At 47.7% G+C, this 16,892-nt stretch overlaps 1 long non-coding RNA gene across 5 annotated transcripts; it reads right to left on the reverse strand.

Moving 5' to 3' along the window:
- Nucleotides 1-255: 255 nt before the first annotated feature.
- LOC123137221 (uncharacterized) lies at nucleotides 256-16,034 on the reverse strand. 5 transcript variants are annotated; one of them, XR_006467912.1, is made up of 10 exons: nucleotides 15,780-16,034; nucleotides 15,545-15,710; nucleotides 15,222-15,434; nucleotides 14,509-14,900; nucleotides 14,350-14,409; nucleotides 14,105-14,139; nucleotides 13,975-14,030; nucleotides 13,763-13,899; nucleotides 13,441-13,619; nucleotides 256-504 (listed from the first exon to the last, which is right to left on the reverse strand). It is a non-coding gene; the product is annotated as an uncharacterized lncRNA (long non-coding RNA). The 5 variants fall into 5 exon arrangements; XR_006467913.1 differs by lacking the exon at nucleotides 256-504 and adding an exon at nucleotides 3,676-3,735; XR_006467915.1 differs by lacking the exon at nucleotides 256-504 and adding an exon at nucleotides 10,128-10,146.
- Nucleotides 16,035-16,892: the final 858 nt, after the last annotated feature.

The following is a 16,892-nucleotide window of genomic DNA, read 5'->3' on the forward strand; positions in this document are numbered from 1 at the left end:
CAAAATTAGGAGTGATAGCAAGGTATATTCTTCTATAGCTCTTTCCCCCACTGCCTCCTATTTATAAAGCATAAGTAAACATCAAACTGGACCATCCCAGATTGAGCATATCACAAGCACACATATCTTCATTAGACATGGAAGTGCCATTTTTAGTACACGACCAGCAAGACAGAGTATTAAGGATTAATATGATCAACACTCATCAGGCATTGCTATTTAAAATGATAAGCCATATTATCTTGATGGTACATAACCAAAAAGCTCTAGCATTTCCCGCCAGTTATACTACTTCTTGCTCATCAAGATTCTTGTTCTTGGAGAGATCACACCAAGCAAACACGATTCAGTTGAGCACAGACACGTAAAGATTCATGATCAAGAACAGAGTTAAATTTATCTTGCATAGAAATTCTCTCAATTGTCAGAAAGGGGAGACATTGATAAAAGCTTCTTCTATCTGTCTGTAGTCCTGATGCTTCTACTTGTCAGAGCATCATGCATCTACAAATACAAGGAAAAAAAATAGTTTACATTACAAGGAAAGAAATAGGAGAACAATGTTCTCTAATCTTGATCATGTATGTATTGACCAATTAAGAATGCAATTCAAGTGCGTTTGCTAAATCGTAGATGACAAAGTAAAACCTTGATGTAGTACATGTGTTTTCTGATCCACCCACAAGAATCTGGGCCTTCATCCAGGATCAGATGGCTCGGACATGGTTTTTCTATTTTTGCAACCGTGACCCTTCTTCTATTGTAGTCGCTCCCATTCGAGAGAAATAAAAAGGAACAAAGTCCCCCCCCCCCAAAAAAAATCCTCAAACAACTAATAAATAAAAAGGAGCAAGTTGCCACACCAAGCAATTAGTGTGGATATGTTGTTAGACGACACTTGGTGCTGCTAGAACTTAAACAAGTGATCCACTAACATAGTAGTACACTATTTTTAAGGAACACGACATACAATTTGTGAAAGAATTTACCCTAACATCTTAATACTTCAAGGTTTTAAGAAAAGAAAAACATATGGTCTAGGAATAAATAGACTAAAGGAGCATAGGAGAGGAGTGAAGCGATCATATCAATTTAACTGCTTCAGAATCATCGGTATAAGAAAACATGGATGCACTACATACTGACTCAGATAGCTCCTTGCCTTTACTTATCCGATCAACAACATCTATATTTTGATCTGCAAAATCATATACAAGGCGCGGGCAGAAGCACAAAAAAAGGATATATTCTTCTTCTTTTGATCTTCTCTACCACTTTCAAGCCCTCCGTAAAAAGAGGGCGCAGACCCGGCTAGGATATTTTACGGTAGTAAAGCAGAATTGCAAGGATCCACTTAAATATTATTATTATTACTATTATTATTATTATTATTATTATTATTATTATTATTATTATTATTATTCATAGATAGTTTTTGTATAACCCTATTTCACTGACAGGCTTTACGTGATAATATATGCCAAACTAATTGCAAACACTAATTGATCACCCGGTGCGGAGTAAAAAACTTATAGCAAGCAAGTGATCACACACACAAACATTCCCAGGGAAAATGCGTAAACCCACAAATCAAAAAACTACTGATAAGACCATATATGACTTCGCAGCTAATCAGGCATCTATAAAAGAGAACAGTGTAGGTAATCTCCTCATGGAACCATGTATGCCTATGCAACCAAAAAAGTATCTATAGCGAACAGCGATTGAAAACATCTGTGTAGAACAGATCAGAAAAGTCAGTTTCGTCTTTGTAGTCCGCATTGGAATCAATAAAAAGACTTATATATAGGAACAGAGGGAGTACATGACAGTCATTGTCAAACAATCAGTCCAGAGAGATCATTGATACTGAAGCAGGAGCAGGAGACATTAGATAGAACAGAAATATACATTCCTATGACGCCCCCGATTCAATCGTACACTAATCATGCACGCAAATGTGTACGATCAAGATCAGGGACTCACGGGAAGATATCACAACACAACTCTACAAATAAAATAAGTCATACAAGCATCATAATACAAGCCAGGGGCCTCGGGGGCTCGAATACAAGTGCTCGATCATAGACGAGTCAGCGGAAGCAACAATATCTGAGTACAGACATAAGTTAAACAAGTTGCCTTAAGAAGGCTAGCACAAACTGGGATACAGATCGAAAGAGGCGCAGGCCTCCTGCCTGGGATCCTCCTAAACTACTCCAGGTCGTCGTCAGCGGGCAGCACGTAGTAGTAGGCACCTCCGGTGTAGTAGGGGTCGTCGTCGACGGTGACGTCTGGCTCCTGGACTCCAGCATCTGGTTGCGACAACCAGGAAGAAGGAAAGGGGAAAAAAGGGGGGGAGAAAGCAACCGTGAGTACTCATCCAAAGTACTCGCAAGCAAGGAACTACACTACATATGCATGGGTATATGTGTAAGGAGGCCATATCAGTGGACTGAACTGCAGAATGCCAGAATAAGAGGGGGATAGCTAATCCTGTCGAAGACTACGCTTCTGGCAGCCTCCGTCTTGCAGCATGTAGGAGAGAGTAGATTGAAGTCCTCCAAGTAGCATCTTCAAGTAGTGTCTCCAAGTAGCATCTCAAGTAGCATCTCCACGTAGCATCGCATAGCATAATCCTACCCGGCGATCCTCTCCTCGTCGCCCTGCGGAAAAGCGATCACCGGGTTGTCTGTGGAACTTGGAAGGGTGTGTTTTATTAAGTATCCGGTTCTAGTTGTCATAAGGTCAAGGTACAACTCCAAGTCGTCCTGTTACCGAAGATCACGGCTATTCGAATAGATTAACTTCCCTGCAGGGGTGCACCACATAACCCAACACGCTCGATCCCATTTGGCCGGACACACTTTCCTGGGTCATGCCCGGCCTCGGAAGATCAACACGTCGCAGCCCCACCTAGGCACAACAGAGAGGCCAGCACGCCGGTCTAAACCTAAGCGCGCAGGGGTCTGGGCCCATCGCCCTGAGCACACCTGCACGTTGCGAGGGCGGCCGAAAGCAGACCTAGCCTAGTGGCGTTCCAGTCCAATTCGGCGCGCGCCGCTCCGTCGCTGACGTCTGAAGTGCTTCGGCTGATACCACGACGTCGGGATACCCATAACTACTCCCACGTAGATGGTTAGTGCGTATAGGCTCGTAGCCAGACTCAGATCAAATACCAAGATCTCGTTAAGCGTGTTAAGTATCCGCGAACGCCGAATAGGGCCAGGCCCACCTGTCTCCTAGGTGGTCTCAACCTGCCCTGTCGCTCCGCCACAAAGTAACAGTCGAGGGCCGTCGGGAACCCAGGCCCACCTCTACCGGGATGGAGCCACCTGCCCCTTCAGCCCCCAACTCCGAACAGTATCACAGGTAATGTAACAATGTAAAGTATATAGTATATGCCCGTGATCACCTCCCGAAGTGATCACAGCCCAGTAGTATAGCATGGCAGACGGACAAGAGTGTATGGCCACTGATGGAACACTAGCATCCTATACTAAGCATTTAGGATTGCAGGTAAGGTATCAACAGATGTAGCGACAATGTCAGGCTATGCATCAGAATAGGATTAACGAAAGCAGTAACATGCTACACTACTCTAATGCAAGCAGTATAGAGGAGAATAGGCGATATCTGGTGATCAAGGGGGGGGCTTGCCTGGTTGCTCTGGCAAGAGAGAGGGGTCGTCAACTCCGTAGTCGAACTGGCCAGCAGCAGCGTCGGTCTCGTAGTCTACCGGAGAGAAGAGGGGGAAGAAATAATGAATACAGAGCAAACAAAGCATCACAAAATATAACAAGGCAATACGCGGTGTTCGGTGTGCCCTAACGCGGTAATAGGTGATACCGGTGGAAGGGGGAAAACATCCGGGAAAGTATTCCCGGTGTTTCGTGTTTTCGGGCAGAGGAGCCGGAGGGGAAAAGTTGCAGGTTCGATAGGTTAGGGGTGTGTGGCTGACGAACGGACTGCGTATCCGGATTCGTCTCGTCGTTCTGAGCAACTTTCATGTTGAAAATATTTTAATCCGAGTTACGGATTAAAAGATATGATTTTTAAAAGATTTTATTAATTTCTGGAATTTAATTAATTAATTAATTAATTCGAAAAAAATGTATTTATGACGTCAGAATGATGTCATGCTGACGTCAGCAGTCAACAGGGTTGACTGAGTCAACCCAGACAGGTGGGTCCCGCATGTCATTCTCTGTTATCTAATTAACCTAATCAGATTTAATTAACAGTGGTTAATTAGCTTTAATTAGTGATTAGGTTAAATCTAATCTGATTTAATTAAGTTAATTAATTCTCTAATTAATTAATTAATTAATTAATATTTTAATTATTATTTTTAACATTTAGTTTTCCCTTTTTTTTCGTTTTAACAGTGGGGCCGACCCCACTGGTCAGGGACCCAGCCCAACCGGGGCGGGCGAACGGGGAGAGGCGCAGTTGAGCGCCCGAATGGGGCGCAGCGGGGGAGGCCGAGGCCACGACGACGGCCGGAGGGGCCGCAGCCACAGTGAGGTTGGCCGGGCTGCGAGCGGCACCGGCGAGGCGACCGAGCGATGGACGGGGCCGGCAGCGGCCGGAGCGGCAGGGAGGAGTGGGGCGAGCGCCGTGCGGGGCCGCGGTGGTGGTCGGGGCGGCCGCCGCGGCGAGAGGTGGTGCGGGAGTCGACGGCCGCCGTGGTGCGGCGGGGGCGTTGGCCGCGGATGGCCGAAGCCGGCGACGGGGCGCGGGGCTATGGTGGCGCGCGGGAGGGGAGAGGGGAGCGAAGGGGGGGGGAGATGTGAAGCTCACAGCAGGGCCCGTAGGGTCTAGGGGGGCGGGCGCGGTGGAGCTCGCTGACGTCCGGCGAGGAGGCGGGCGGGGAAGCGGTCGCCGGCGTCGGGGGAGGGCGTCCGGTGAGGCGGGGGAGGCCGGGGTTGACCCCGCGGTGGCGGGTGCCCCGCGCGTGGGGGCGACGGAGGGGAGGAGGGGGTCCGGGCGGTGGAGAGGAGGAGGGGGGGTGGAGGTGACCGGTTGGGGCGGCGGGGGCCGCCGGCGATGAGGGGTGCGACGGGGGTCTCGCCCCCGATCTGGATCGGGGCGGGGGCAGGGGAAAGGGGATCGGGGCGGGGGGGCGAGTGGGGGCGAGTGAGGTGGGGCGGCTAGGGTTTCTAGCCGCGGGAGGGCTAAGTGGCCGGCCGGCTGGGCCGGCCCAGGGTAGGGGGCTGGGCCAGGGGTGAGGGGGCCAGGTGGGGGGTTCGGGGGGGGCTGGCTGGGCCAGGTGGGGAAGGGCTGGCCCAGATGGGCCAGTGGGGGTTCCTTCCCCCCACCTCTTTTGTTTTATTTTCCTTTTTTTATATTTTTCCCTTTTCTTACTTTCTGTTTTAGATTAATTAAAATGCCAAAACATTTTACAAAATTTTGTGCACCCCACCATAATTAGGTTTGCTATTTTAGACAACCCCCGAACATTTTAGTTTTAGTTTTTGAAACCTTTTATCTTTGGTTTTGTTTTGAATTTATTTGTAGACCGGGTTCGAATCAACGTGAGGTTAGCCACAGTAACCGAGGTGATCACTGTTGCTTAATCATCCGGGTGTTACAAATCTCCTCCACTACAAGAAATCTCGTCCCGAGATTTAAGAGGGGAGCAAGGGGGGAAAGGTCTGGTTACGATAATCTAACGGATCTTCTCGAAGAAGTTAATCCCTTTCGTTGATGTCTTCAATCCTTTATTCCGATGCGTCATGATAGACTGGTCATCATTTCTTCAGGAACTCCATCGTACTTACGAAAGATAAGGGGCAGCTCACTACGACATAAAGCTTTTAAGGGAAACAATCTAGGGCTAACCCATGAATTAGTATAAGATTATCTCTCGAGTTGAACATATGAAATACCTCGAGAGTAAGGTACGAAGGTACCATAATAGGCTCCAAGCGGGTGAGAAAGGGGTTCAGAGTAGCGAGAGTAAGTATCGCGTCTGATACCATAATAGATCACTATGACGGTGGCCCGTGAATTACATACGAGTCCACACGCAAGGAACAACCTTGGGAAGAGGGGGTGCAAGAGAGTCAGGTTTCGATCCTGTGGAACTGTGGGTTATGGGCCCACCATGTGGGTTAGAAGTAGGAAGGGCGGAGACATCTTGCGTGATCATGCAAGCAAGGCATGTCAGGGGGGTAGCCTGTCGATTATGTCGGCGACAACGTCGATACCAAGAGCGAGGGACGAAGAGAACTATTTTCCTGCTCGTTGAACGAGGCGGGCCAAGAGGCAAAGTTCTCATCCATCGGCGGTTACCGAAATGTCATCAACAATAGAAACAGGGTCTCACTGTCAGAGTTGTACACCGAGGTGTTTACCTACGCAGTGAATTATTACTGCTTAGGTTATATAGATCACAAGAAAGGTTAAACCAAACAACGGAAAGGAAATAAGGTTATCAAATTACACAAAACAAAGACAAGGAAAATGTGTTTAATCACATATTTCAGGGGGTATATCCTTCCCAAGGACAAGCAGAGCATGATATCCAAGACAGGATATAATGTAGAAAACTCTTTAGGTAAGGGGGGGGATTCTCATGATATTACCCATATAACGGTGATAGGATAAATGATAAATAAAATTTAGCATCGTGCTTCAAATGTTCCTGTTGAAAATCGGAGTACCATTGACATGCTTCGAGATAACATTGACATGGCCTTCAGGTGAAGATCAGACTTTGGAAACACGAAGGATCCATCAGGAATAACTTGTAGAATAAGTCTTACAATTTCCTCCAGGAAGAAAGGTTGTCCTTGCAAAAGAAATTATAACGATAGGTCCTCCACCCAGGGGGGGTGCTAGGCATGACATCATGTTACCGGGTCACGTAGAGATCAATGTTACTACTCTTGGAGATGTGTCCCAACCATCATATCTGACCGAGATTCAGATCCGGTTGGTGTCAGGATACCTCAGACTCAGGATGTCCGAGAAGAAAAGCTGCGGCACATATCAACGAAATGACATTGTAAGATTCTCGGGAAATGAACTATGAAGTGATTTCCGTTAACAAGAGTTCATCATTAATCCAAGGAGAGGACAAAGAGGTGTCTGGTGAACTCAACGGCAATTCATCGAGATTTCCAAAAGATGGATTTCCACAATTAAGTGAACAAGGAGATAACATTTGTCAGATCAAATGATATAAGGAAGTATGCTCACGGAAACATACACAATTAAACATTGGTTGAAAGGTGCGCCCAAAATATGGGTTGGGTTGCACGACCAATGTTTGAATGGTGATTCAATAATCAATAGTTTAAGAACGAACGACCGACCATTAACTTCAAAGCAATAGGGTTGCTAGAAGTGCAGAATCCAAACAACACCGTTCACTTGTTGGTACCCCGGTTGGAATCAACACGAGGACCAAGAAAGAATGGTGATGGTGAGAAGTATCACGATACCAAGAATTCTTAAGAGGTGGTGAAATTCTCACAACATTCTTGACATAAAAGATGGCAATACTCCAAGGTAAAGGAGAACAAATGCTGGATAGCAAGGATCTCAAGGTATAACACAAAACACGAACAAGTTTGTGTTGAACGGAAGGCAATCGAGTGGTCGATGATAACACAAATCATCGAGGGCAAGGATGGTATTTCTCATCAGGAATTCAATTGATATCCTTAAAGAGCTCGAAATGTTGACGATGATCATGACAATTTTTGTCGAGAGGTTTCATGGAGATGTAATCGGTCGGCGATGACATCAAGTCAAACGAATGATGAAGCGAAAGATTATTGGAACCATGGGTACGTCACAAACTTGAAATCAAGTTTGTTGTTTGAGGTGAGACGATAAGACAAGGAAGATCGACGTAAGCTTAGCCCATCATCGAAATTGTGCTCCGGAAAGGACCAAGTAGCACAATTAAAATTAGCATGGTAAGGATGTAGCCGAACAGGCTAGAAATGACGCGATCGGGTACAAACTCGTACATAAAGAAGATTATCAAAAGTTGTTGAACCATAGTGCAGACTCGGTTCCATATCGGTGTTCTTGAGTGTTCAATAACTCAGAGCCCGTGAAAAATTGGAATCCATGAGAATGTAGTACTTGATGAAGAATTCATAAGAAGTTCTGCAGTTCCATGATAATTTCGAGATACCAGGGGGTAATACTCGACGACAAATCAAAGTAGAGGTTGGACTAGGGTATTACTCTACATAAGACCAGTGCTTAAACTTGCACGAGAAATGGTATTTAAAGGAGAACATGGTCAAAAACCACGATCATAAATGATCGAACCACGGGTACAAGATGAACCTATAACAAGGGGGTAACTATTTTTACGAGCAGCTTCCATGATAAGTTATACATCGTGTCCATGGGCATGAACGCAAGGTTCAAGGTCGACTCCCACTTCTTCAATCTATAACCTTCCATTCACTTCTCGCTTTGATAAAGGTATTAGTGTTGAAAGTTTGACATGGTGAAATACCAGATGAGTATGACTCGTGAGAACTCCCGAGTTCACACATATAAAGGAAGGCATAGGTTCAACCCGCCAGGGTATCGTGGAAATATATACCACAAACTTCAATAGTAAATACCACCAGCTCGAAAGCAGAGCATGGTTGGCCAAGCAGATGATACAATTTACCAAACGGAATTTGTATCAGGGGAAGAACTCACAAGGTGATTGAGTATGAAGGACACTGTCGGATAACAATCCAACAATGGATCGGGTGATCCACAACGGAGCTGATGTGAGTGTCGGTACTCCATCAGAGGAAGAAAGAATGCACGAGCATCATATTGTAGAACATCAGAATAATTTGATGCTTAGATAACAAAGGAATTATGATTTCCAAATCAAAGGATCAGAAGCAGACGCTCTGATCAAGGATGGATAAGTTGTATAGACCAGAGGCACAATTGACGTCAAATAGTTTGGTCGGGAACCAGCTCATTTTCAAAATTGACGTCTAAGCCAGAAAGATAATTTAGAAGGCTTGATAGATGATTGTGTGCGTTCGCACACATGTTGAATCAATATGATCAAAATGACGGTGTCAAAAGATACTAGTGAATATTGCTAGTGACATGGGAACATCCATAATGTAAGCATACAAGTATTTGCAGAGCAGTAGTTTGAAGAGGATGCTCAGAAGGTCGGATAGTATTTCAGAGTATCTTATGAAGCATACGAACAACGGGGGATGATAGATACTCAATAAGTGCGAGGAATTTTCAGTAGGGATATTCATGTGGTAAAGAACTGCAGGGCAGTAAGCTTAAAGGATTTTCGGAACAACGGGGAGTAATTTAGGGCATCTTGTAATAACAAGACCACTGGGGATGACATAAGAATAACAACTGTAAGTAGTTACCCATAATGGTTGACGGTGGAAGGGGAATTGCAAACGCGATGAACACAAGTTCTCGGGTTAACAGCGGAAAGTATCTTCAGGGTCTTCATGTGCAGCAGACGATCATCAGTAATAAGGGGCTCTCCGGGTGAAAGTGATAACGAGATCCTAATGTTAGATTTAGCAAAATTCATTTAACCCGAATAGAAGAGAGATCAGAGTCCCAGAGTAAAGGTCGAGGAGTAAAAGATCCTAGTACCACCCAATGGCGACGTGGGCCCGTAAGGCACACAGCCAAGTTAGTAAAAGTTTTGCAATGTCTAGACTCGACTTCGGCCAAGGAGTGTGGAAGGGGGATTCCTACAGGCAGTTGGCTCTGATACCAACTTGTGACGCCCCCGATTCAATCGTACACTAATCATGCACGCAAATGTGTACGATCAAGATCAGGGACTCACGGGAAGATATCACAACACAACTCTACAAATAAAATAAGTCATACAAGCATCATAATACAAGCCAGGGGCCTCGGGGGCTCGAATACAAGTGCTCGATCATAGACGAGTCAGCGGAAGCAACAATATCTGAGTACAGACATAAGTTAAACAAGTTGCCTTAAGAATGCTAGCACAAACTGGGATACAGATCGAAAGAGGCGCAGGCCTCCTGCCTGGGATCCTCCTAAACTACTCCAGGTCGTCGTCAGCGGGCAGCACGTAGTAGTAGGCACCTCCGGTGTAGTAGGGGTCGTCGTCGACGGTGACGTCTGGCTCCTGGACTCCAGCATCTGGTTGCGACAACCAGGAAGAAGGAAAGGGGAAAAAAGGGGGGAGAAAGCAACCGTGAGTACTCATCCAAAGTACTCGCAAGCAAGGAACTACACTACATATGCATGGGTATATGTGTAAGGAGGCCATATCAGTGGACTGAACTGCAGAATGCCAGAATAAGAGGGGGATAGCTAATCCTGTCGAAGACTACGCTTCTGGCAGCCTCCATCTTGCAGCATGTAGGAGAGAGTAGATTGAAGTCCTCCAAGTAGCATCTTCAAGTAGTGTCTCCAAGTAGCATCTCAAGTAGCATCTCCACGTAGCATCGCATAGCATAATCCTACCCAGCGATCCTCTCCTCGTCGCCCTGCGGAAAAGCGATCACCGGGTTGTCTGTGGAACTTGGAAGGGTGTGTTTTATTAAGTATCCGGTTCTAGTTGTCATAAGGTCAAGGTACAACTCCAAGTCGTCCTGTTACCGAAGATCACGGCTATTCGAATAGATTAACTTCCCTGCAGGGGTGCACCACATAACCCAACACGCTCGATCCCATTTGGCCGGACACACTTTCCTGGGTCATGCCCGGCCTCGGAAGATCAACACGTCGCAGCCCCACCTAGGCACAACAGAGAGGCCAGCACGCCGGTCTAAACCTAAGCGCGCAGGGGTCTGGGCCCATCGCCCTGAGCACACCTGCACGTTGCGAGGGCGGCCGAAAGCAGACCTAGCCTAGTGGCGTTCCAGTCCAATTCGGCGCGCGCCGCTCCGTCGCTGACGTCTGAAGTGCTTCGGCTGATACCACGACGTCGGGATACCCATAACTACTCCCACGTAGATGGTTAGTGCGTATAGGCTCGTAGCCAGACTCAGATCAAATACCAAGATCTCGTTAAGCGTGTTAAGTATCCGCGAACGCCGAACAGGGCCAGGCCCACCTGTCTCCTAGGTGGTCTCAACCTGCCCTATCGCTCCGCCACAAAGTAACAGTCGAGGGCCGTCGGGAACCCAGGCCCACCTCTACCGGGATGGAGCCACCTGCCCCTTCAGCCCCCAACTCCGAACAGTATCACAGGTAATGTAACAGTGTAAAGTATATAGTATATGCCCGTGATCACCTCCCGAAGTGATCACAGCCCAGTAGTATAGCATGGCAGACGGACAAGAGTGTATGGCCACTGATGGAACACTAGCATCCTATACTAAGCATTTAGGATTGCAGGTAAGGTATCAACAGATGTAGCGACAATGTCAGGCTATGCATCAGAATAGGATTAACGAAAGCAGTAACATGCTACACTACTCTAATGCAAGCAGTATAGAGGAGAATAGGCGATATCTGGTGATCAAGGGGGGGGGCTTGCCTGGTTGCTCTGGCAAGAGAGAGGGGTCGTCAACTCCGTAGTCGAACTGGCCAGCAGCAGCGTCGATCTCGTAGTCTACCGGAGAGAAGAGGGGGAAGAAATAATGAATACAGAGCAAACAAAGCATCACAAAATATAACAAGGCAATACGCGGTGTTCGGTGTGCCCTAACGCGGTAATAGGTGATACCGGTGGAAGGGGGAAAACATCCGGGAAAGTATTCCCGGTGTTTCGTGTTTTCGGGCAGAGGAGCCGGAGGGGAAAAGTTGCAGGTTCGATAGGTTAGGGGTGTGTGGCTGACGAACGGACTGCGTATCCGGATTCGTCTCGTCGTTCTGAGCAACTTTCATGTTGAAAATATTTTAATCCGAGTTACGGATTAAAAGATATGATTTTTAAAAGATTTTATTAATTTCTGGAATTTAATTAATTAATTAATTAATTCGAAAAAAATGTATTTATGACGTCAGAATGATGTCATGCTGACGTCAGCAGTCAACAGGGTTGACTGAGTCAACCCTGACAGGTGGGTCCCGCATGTCATTCTCTGTTATCTAATTAACCTAATCAGATTTAATTAACAGTGGTTAATTAGCTTTAATTAGTGATTAGGTTAAATCTAATCTGATTTAATTAAGTTAATTAATTCTCTAATTAATTAATTAATTAATTAATATTTTAATTATTATTTTTAACATTTAGTTTTCCCTTCTTTTTTTTCGTTTTAACAGTGGGGCCGACCCCACTGGTCAGGGACCCAGCCCAACCGGGGCGGGCGAACGGGGAGAGGCGCAGTTGAGCGCCCGAATGGGGCGCAGCGGGGGAGGCCGAGGCCACGACGACGGCCAGAGGGGCCGCAGCCACAGTAAGGTTGGCCGGGCTGCGAGCGGCGCCGGCGAGGCGACCGAGCGGTGGACGGGGCCGGCAGCGGCCGGAGCGGCAGGGAGGAGTGGGGCGAGCGCCGTGCGGGGCCGCGGTGGTGGTCGGGGCGGCCGCCGCGGCGAGAGGTGGTGCGGGAGTCGACGGCCGCCGTGGTGCGGCGGGGGCGTTGGCCGCGGATGGCCGGAGCCGGCGACGGGGCGCGGGGCTATGGTGGCGCGCGGGAGGGGAGAGGGGAGCGAAGGGGGGGGGAGATGTGAAGCTCACAGCGGGGCCCGTAGGGTCTAGGGGGGCGGGCGCGGTGGAGCTCGCTGACGTCCGGCGAGGAGGCGGGCGGGGAAGCGGTCACCGGCGTCGGGGAGGGCGTCCGGTGAGGCGGGGGAGGCCGGGGTTGACCCCGCGGTGGCGGGTGCCCCGCGCGTGGGGGCGACAGAGGGGAGGAGGGGGTCCGGGCGGTGGAAAGGAGGAGGGGGGGTGGAGGTGACCGGTTGGGGCGGCGGGGGCCGCCGGCGATGAGGGGTGCGACGGGGGTCTCGCCCCCGATCTGGATCGGGGCGGGGGCAGGGGAAAGGGGATCGGGGCGGGGGGGGGGGCGAGTGGGGGCGAGTGAGGTGGGGCGGCTAGGGTTTCTAGCCGCGGGAGGGCTAAGTGGCCGGCCGGCTGGGCCGGCCCAGGGTAGGGGGCTGGGCCAGGGGTGAGGGGGCCAGGTGGGGGGTTCGGGGGGGCTGGCTGGGCCAGGTGGGGAAGGGCTGGCCCAGATGGGCCAGTGGGGGTTCCTTCCCCCCACCTCTTTTGTTTTATTTTCCTTTTTTTATATTTTTCCCTTTTCTTACTTTCTGTTTTAGATTAATTAAAATGCCAAAACATTTTACAAAATTTTGTGCACCCCACCATAATTAGGTTTGCTATTTTAGACAACCCCCGAACATTTTAGTTTTAGTTTTTGAAACCTTTTATCTTTGGTTTTGTTTTGAATTTATTTGTAGACCGGGTTCGAATCAACGTGACGTTAGCCACAGTAACCGAGGTGATCACTGTTGCTTAATCATCCGGGTGTTACAATTCCTCACCTTAATGGCAAAGGCCGAACCCATGAAGAAAGCACTACGACCTTGATGCAGAGCATGAATATCGCTCCCTTGTTGGAAACCATTGAACCTGAGAAGCACCTGCCAGGCTAAACTTGCTCCTCCTGTTCCCTAGCCACCTCCATAAATTTATCTTCGTTAGGAACAAGTTTCATAGCCACCTGCAATGTCCCCACATATGGGTAATTCATCAAAGAAGCTTTCAAAGAAAAATAACCAAAGAAAAACACAAATGAAAGGCAAGCTTACACAAAATGTTGTCCTAGTTCCGTCAAGCAATCTAACGATAAGATAGCAAGCTTACCTGAATGGGAATGACCCGTGACCTGGATCTCAGCAAGATTTTCAGCTAATTCTCTCGGCGCCCAGGATGGCCACAGCTAGGTGATGCTGACATCCACTGCAACCGGCCGGTGGTCAAGCACTTTAGGGGGACTCGTGCTTGCATCAACACAAATCATATTATCAAAATGCAAGTGCAAACTTAATTGGGTTTGCAAGATGGTTAAAATTCACCTTAGTCTTCTTCAACTCTTCAATTAAAATTGTTCTTCATCTCTTCTTTCTCCGATCTGCACACATCATGTTTAGAAAATCCACATATTAGGAAAAATAAAATGTGAATGAGAGAGAGATAGAGGAGCACCTAATTTCCTTTGCCCTATTTCTTCTTTCTCATATCTGCACACGTCAAGTCAACAATCCAATTAGATATACATATACATGCAGCTATGTATATTTAGTAATCAATAATTTCCTTTCATCACATACACTTGTGCTAGATAGTACATTAAACTCTGGTAATGTTGAAGTATGAACAGCAAGCGGATCTCTGCAAAAAGAAATCAAAGAAAAAAGGAGTTGGGACATTCTTATTTAAGTTCTTGGTACCTGACATCTGTGTAGATTTCAGGAGGGTACCATTCAATCCATATGTCCATCCCTGCAAAACTGTACCAAAAAAGCTGCAAATTAAGCAACTATATCTCATTGGCTAATCTCCAGATCTGCACCTCTCCTTGAAAAGAGGGGGAGGAGGAGCTATCATACCTGCAGATAGGCTGGTGATGGCAAGGTCGCCGGCAAGGAGACCCAGCTCTGGCCGAAGACATCGGCTCCCACGCGCTGCTGGGATGTCAGTTATATCTGAAGATATTTGGATAAAGATGATGTTCATCTGCTGTAGTTTTTTCAAACGATACACATAAAGGGCCAGCAAGACAACTTATTACGTACACCATATGTAAATATTAGCACCTAAACATATGGCATATCCTCCAGTACTTCTTAATTGAAAAACTGGAAATAAAACTTATCTCATTGGTTCATAGCCTTCTCTATCCTTGCTCCTCACAAGAGCCATCAGTTTCACAAATAACCGAATCATCTATTGTTCTTGCTCTCTTACTCTTGTCCTCTCCCTTTAGTGCAGTGAACATCAGCTACATACATCATAGGTAAATGTTAGCAACTAAACATATGGCATATCCTCCATTACTTCTTAAATGAAAACTGAAAATAAAACTTCTCATTGGCTCAGACCCTTCTCAATCCTTGCCACTCACAGGAGTTTTCAGTTTCACAAATAAACGGATATGACATCAACCAACACAGGTAGTAGCAGAACCAGCAGCACCCAACAACATCACATCTAGCAGCAGCACAAGTAGTACCCATACCCCTCAGAGAAACAACACAAGCACACAGTACAGTAGTAGTACTAAATTGATGGAAGATCAAGGAGGAAGCAGAAGCTCACCAACCTGACGGAGACGAGAGCGAGCGGAGGAGGGGTGTGGGCGACGCGTGGTGGCACTCGTGCATTCTCGAGCATGCAGCATGTTTCCAGCGACGCGGACGGAGCACTTGGCGACGACTCCCTGCGACTACTCATCGATGCAGGGGACCTCGCCATCGTTGTATCTCTCGCTCACTGCTTGGCGGCTCGGCGGCGGCAAGACGACTGTGGCCTCCTCCTGCCAAGTCCGGATCGAGGCGGCGCACGGGGGAGAGAGATGGGTAAGGGAGGTCTGCACATGCCATGTCCAGGAAAATCACAAGGAGGTAGAGGCAAACCCTTAACGACCTCAAGCTGCTGCTGCTCCTCTTCCTCTGTGCAGCCCTCATCTCCAGAGCCACCGGTGCCATGGGTGGGCTCCTTCGTTGGATCCGCCCGACCTGGATCCACCGGAGGAGCGGCGAGCCGAGCTCGGGGCGGGCCTCCATGGCGGCCTCCTGGTGGCGGGGTACGTCTGCGGGGGAGAGAGATGGGTAAGGGAGTAATGGAGGAGAGGAGAGAGGGCGATGGTGCAGGGGCTCACCATAGCCGCGCGTGTCCACGGCGGCCACCGCCGTCGTTGCCTTCCTTTGCCCTCGAGTGGAGCGCCGCCGCCTGCGTGCATCGGCCGGCCTGCACCTGATCCAGAGGGGAGGTGGGTGCATGGTGGAGCAGTAGAGGGTGGGTGGTGGCGGCTAGGGTTGAGAGGGAGGAGACGGGAGAGAGAGAGGAGAGGGGAGGAGGCGATGGCGGAGGTGACGGGAAAGTGGAAAAGCGAGAGGAGGGGAGATGGGGCGCTCGGGACTTATCTCTCCCCGCGCTGCTACAGTATGACGCAAAAAAGGAGACGTGGCAACGACCGCTAGTTGGGCGCACTAGCTCATCCTTTATATGTTCAATATCGAGTTGTAATTGTTGAGTTGTAAGAACAATAAAAGTGTGATGATAATCATTATTAGAGCATTGTCCCAAGTGAGGAAAGGATGATGGAGACTATAATTCCCCCATAAGTCGGGATGAGACTCCGGTCGAAAAAAAAGAGGCCATAAAAAAAGAGAAAGGCCCAAACAAAAAAAAGAGAGAGAAAAAGATAGAAGGGACAATGCTACTATCATTTTACCATACTTGTGCTTCAAAGTACTCCCTCCGTAAACTAATATAAGAGCGTTTAGATTACTATTTTAGTTATCTAAACATTCTTATATTAGTTTACAGAGGGAGTAGCACTTTGTTCTTCATGTAGTGAGTCTCATATATTGTGCTTCAAAGTAGCACCAAGATCTTCATGATAGTGAGTCTCATAAATTGTCTTTTTATACTAGTGGGAATTTTTCATTATAGAACTTGGCTTGTATATTTCAATGATGGGCTTCCTCAAAATGCCCTAGGTCTTTGTGAGCAAGCGAGTTGGATGCACACCCACTAGTTTTCTTTTGTTGAGCATTCATAGCTCTAGTGCATCCGTTGCATGGCAATCCCTACTTCTCATGTTGACATCAATTGATGGGCATCTCCATAGCACATCGATTAGCCTCGTCAATGTGAGACCTTCTCCTTTTTTGTCTTCTCCACACAATCCCCATCATCATATTTTATTCCACCCATAGTGCTATATCCATGGCTCGCGCTCATGTATTGCGTGAAAGTTGAAAAAGTT

The sequence above is a fragment of the Triticum aestivum genome, chromosome 6B (genome assembly GCF_018294505.1).
Source record: "Triticum aestivum cultivar Chinese Spring chromosome 6B, IWGSC CS RefSeq v2.1, whole genome shotgun sequence".
Classification (NCBI taxonomy): Eukaryota; Viridiplantae; Streptophyta; class Magnoliopsida; order Poales; family Poaceae; genus Triticum; species Triticum aestivum.